At 46.3% G+C, this 4142-nt stretch overlaps 1 pseudogene; it reads left to right on the top strand.

Annotated features, from left to right (window-relative positions):
* Positions 1 to 738: 738 nt before the first annotated feature.
* Positions 739 to 2330, top strand: LOC121562481 (annotated as a pseudogene).
* Positions 2331 to 4142: the final 1812 nt, after the last annotated feature.

The raw sequence follows: 4142 nt of genomic DNA, 5'->3' as shown, positions 1-4142 counted from the left end.
CTCCGCTCAGAAGGACCAATCTGTCATGTGAATTTCTATCTCTAATTCGACCTAAGCTTGAATCATTACCAGAGGTTGTAAAGCTCTGGTTTTAATCATCAATGATTCAAGGTCCACAATCCACAAGTAATTATCAGTAAATTTTATTCAAGGAGAGCTCTGCTCAAAAACACAAATATCCTGTTTTTTATACCCCTTGACAAACAAAGACACTATGCTCCTCCCACCTTTAGGTGGCTTTCTTAAACAGTTCCCGCCTTCCCCCTTGAATGGTTAGTAACGCCCCCTCTGTTAGTGGGTTGACACTACATGATAATTCTAACATTTATACTGTGTTTGGGGTGAAATTCTTTAGTCATTATTCTTAAAATCCAAATTAATCTAACAGGTGGGTGGATGGATGGATAGGTTTGAGTGGATGATGGGTTTGGATGGATGGATGGATGGGTTTGGGTGGATAGGTGGGTGGATGGGTTTGGGTAGATGGATGGGTTTGGATGGATGGATGGGTTTGGGTGGATGGATCGATGGATGGGTTTGGGTGGGTGGATGGATGGGTTTGGGTGGGTGGGTGGATGGATGGATGGATGAATGAGGTTGGGTGGGTGGATGGCTGATGGGTTGATGGATGGGTAGAAAGAAATGTACAGAATATCTGTTGACTGTATGAGAAGCTTTAGATAGAATAACATTATAAGGCGAAGTGATCAAATCATAAAAGATCCCCACTGACCACTGTTTTCCCCATCTCCAATAGAGCTAAAAGAATCATACATCCTGGACTATTATTACGATTCACCCAACGACTCCTATTACATCAACATCACCTCCTTTGTCCTGAACTCTAACACCTTCTCCTGTGCAGCTCAGCCCCTGTATACCAGTGCCGTCATATCCCTGTGTGTCCTTCACATCGCCATCTTCCTATTGGCTGTTCCTGGTAACCTACTTGTGGGGCTAGTGATTGGCTCCAGTCACCAGTCCCTGACCCCATCCGACGTCTACCTGTTTCACCTGACGGTAGCCGACGGGCTGCTGGCTCTGATCCTGCCCTTCTGGGCTGCTGCCATGCTCCACGGCTGGATCTTTGGTGACTTCCTGTGTAAGTTCCTCAGCCTGGTTATGGAGACTAGCTTCTACACCAGCATCCTGTTCCTGGTGTGTATCAGTGTCGACCGCTACCTGGTGATCGTTCGCTCTGCCAAGTCCCGTAAGGACCGCCGCAGGGCCTGCAGCTGGGTCGCCTGCACCTTCATCTGGGCTCTGGGGGGCGCCCTCTCTCTCCCCGCCCTCTTCAACGACGCCTTCACGCCCTCCGGCGGTGGTCCGACAAAGTGCGCTGAGCGCTTCGACCTTGGCAGCGCCACCCACTGGCGGCTCGCTACGCGCGGCTTACGCCACATCATAGGGTTCCTGCTCCCACTAGTCATCATGGTGGCGTGCTACAGTGTTACCGTGGCCCGGTTGCTGCGGACGCGCGGCTTCCAGAAGCACAGGGCCATGCGGGTCATCGTTGCCGTGGTGATCGCCTTCCTCCTGTGCTGGACGCCGTTCCACTTGACGGTAATGGCCGACACCCTGATGAGGGCCAAGCTGGTGCCCTTCGACTGTGCTGACAGGAACAGGGTGGACCTGGCCCTCCAGGTCACCCACAGCCTGGCCCTGCTCCACAGCTGTGTTAACCCAGTGCTGTATGCCTTTGTGGGGGGAGAAGTTCAGGAGAAACCTGGGTGCCCTGGTCAGGAAGTCACAGGGACCAGAGAGGGGGGTCGGTGTCTCGATACAGCAGGTCCACATCCCAGACCTCAGAAGGGAATGGACTGTTATGATTGATCTGGCAGGTTGTCCCCACATTACTTTGAATCAGGGTTGATTTCAATTCCATTTTAATTCCAGTCATTTGAGGAAGTACTCTAAAATTCAAATTCAAATTATCTTCAATGCTTTTCAATGAGGACATTTTTAAAATCTTAATTGGAGTTTGGTTCACTTTCTGAACTGATTGGAATTGAAATGGAATGAACCCCTGCTTTGAATAACTTATAAGATTGTCCCTGTGTAACATATTGTAACCTAACATTCCTAGCCTGACACTGAATATGTGCTGGCACTATCAGACTGCAGACTCAGACCCTATATTTATGTGTTTTTTAATGTCCCTCCATATACCATTGCCCCTGTTGTCTGTACATGTATATAATGCCCTCTGTTGTCTGTTGTGTTAGCTAATAAATACCCTGTGCTGTTGTTGTTTGTCCAAAGCTGCTTGATTAGATCGACGCAAGACACATTTCCTCAAAGGGAATAATGACTCAATAAACTAAACTGTGATGTGACCAACTAGTTCCAATTCTTTCAACACTCCAGAGTCAACTGTACCAAGAACAGAAGGTACCTTCCAGTCAGGGGCTGGCAGATGTATTTTAGGTCTCAGGCAAGCTATCTCACCAAACATGGTTCAAAAGGCTACACTTGGCTCCCCTCTAGTGGTTGGTATTATGAAGAGCCTACAGCCGGTTTATTACCCATAGATACTGTACTTTCGATCTGTTATTACCAAACGACTATTACACCCATTCACCAGCAGAGGGCAGTCATTACATGGGTCTGAATGGGGAGACCAGCTCTGGCTCTGCACCATAGCCCTCCTGATTAGCTAGCTGGTGAAGACAGCCATAAAGAGGTCACTACTATTTGACAACTGCCCAGAGTATGTCACAGTTATGATATTGGACCTGTTCTTCTGTTTGGATGACGTGTTTACACAAACTCAGAAAGCTAACCTTAGCACAGTAAAATAATGTTTTGGGTATGGAGTTGAGGATTTGTCCTCAGGGAAGAATGCCCTGTCTTTCAGTTCTTGATCTGGAACTAACTTCTAAAGTTGTCAAAAACTAAAGTCACAGACATGTTACAATTTCTTTCGGAGTGTCAGGAATAACTTCAAAACTGCAGATCAAAATGAAAACAATCAATTGGAGAGGAGGGCTTCAGTGGAGGCTGCTGAGGGGAGAACGTCTCATAATAATTGCTGGAACAGAGCAAATGGAATGGTATCAAACACCTGGAAACCATGTGTTATGTATTTGATACCATTCCACCGATTCCGCTCCAGTCATTACCACGAGCCCGTTCTCCCCAATTAAGAGAGGGAGGGTGAGAGAGACAAAACAAAAGTTCTCTTGTCGTCCTTTAAAAAAATCACTATCTCTCTCATCCCCTGTACAATACTTCTAGTCCAACACTACAGGCTTGGAGCAGGTGGCCACCGTTTCTTTACACTGTCAGTGTGGGAGGTACCGAGGGTATTCCACCTCTACCTCACACACAGTTCTGTAGCATTGTGTAACACATCCATGACTAATTCCTGGGCCTGACCCCTGACCCCTATAATAATCAAATAGGTGCCCCCTGGGGGAGGGATGATTCCCACTGACAGAGAGGGTCCTGACCCCAACACAACGCAGCACTCATCACCTACATGCTCTCCAAGGGACTTAAAGATGCTCCGCCATTTCCTGGTTGATAAAATTCTAATAGTTTGCCTAATATATTTTCCATAACCACAAATATTGTATTTTCATCTTTTTCAAGCTATTGTACAAAACCGAAAGTAAAAGACGCAAAAAAACAAAACATAAGAATGGGAAGCATAGAAAATAGCGCACATAGAACAGATCTACCTCTTCTTAGACTTGCTTTTAATGAGAATGACAGATCTATAACTAACATTTCTATGTGAATTGTGGTCGGGTCGCCCCAAAACTTTAAGGGAGCTTTAGAAAGATGATAGCCTAATAGCTTGGAAGGATAGTCTGTTTCTGTGGCCATTTCACTTGCTTCTGGCTGCAAAAGTTGGACAATGCAATTGAGCAGTGGCAAAATTGACTTGGAGACACTTTTTCAAGATACATTTTGGAACTAATTGGAAATTCAGAATCAGGCCATAATAACATTTGTCCATGACGCAAGCCATGCTAATTTTGAACACACTCATCTCGTTTTTTTTTGTGTATTAAAAACCCCCACCGAAATATGAACCCTCCATGTTCTTTCCCAAGGTGCCAAGGTCTTTGGGTGGCCTCAAGCATGTCATAAACCCTGGACAGCCTGCTGACTGACCAGACACACTCTAGCCTCTA

Source organism: Coregonus clupeaformis, chromosome 9, assembly GCF_020615455.1.
Source record: "Coregonus clupeaformis isolate EN_2021a chromosome 9, ASM2061545v1, whole genome shotgun sequence".
Lineage (NCBI taxonomy): Eukaryota > Metazoa > Chordata > Actinopteri > Salmoniformes > Salmonidae > Coregonus > Coregonus clupeaformis.
The sequence above is the reverse complement of the archived record's forward strand: the minus strand, read 5'-3'. Positions and strand labels throughout refer to the sequence as shown.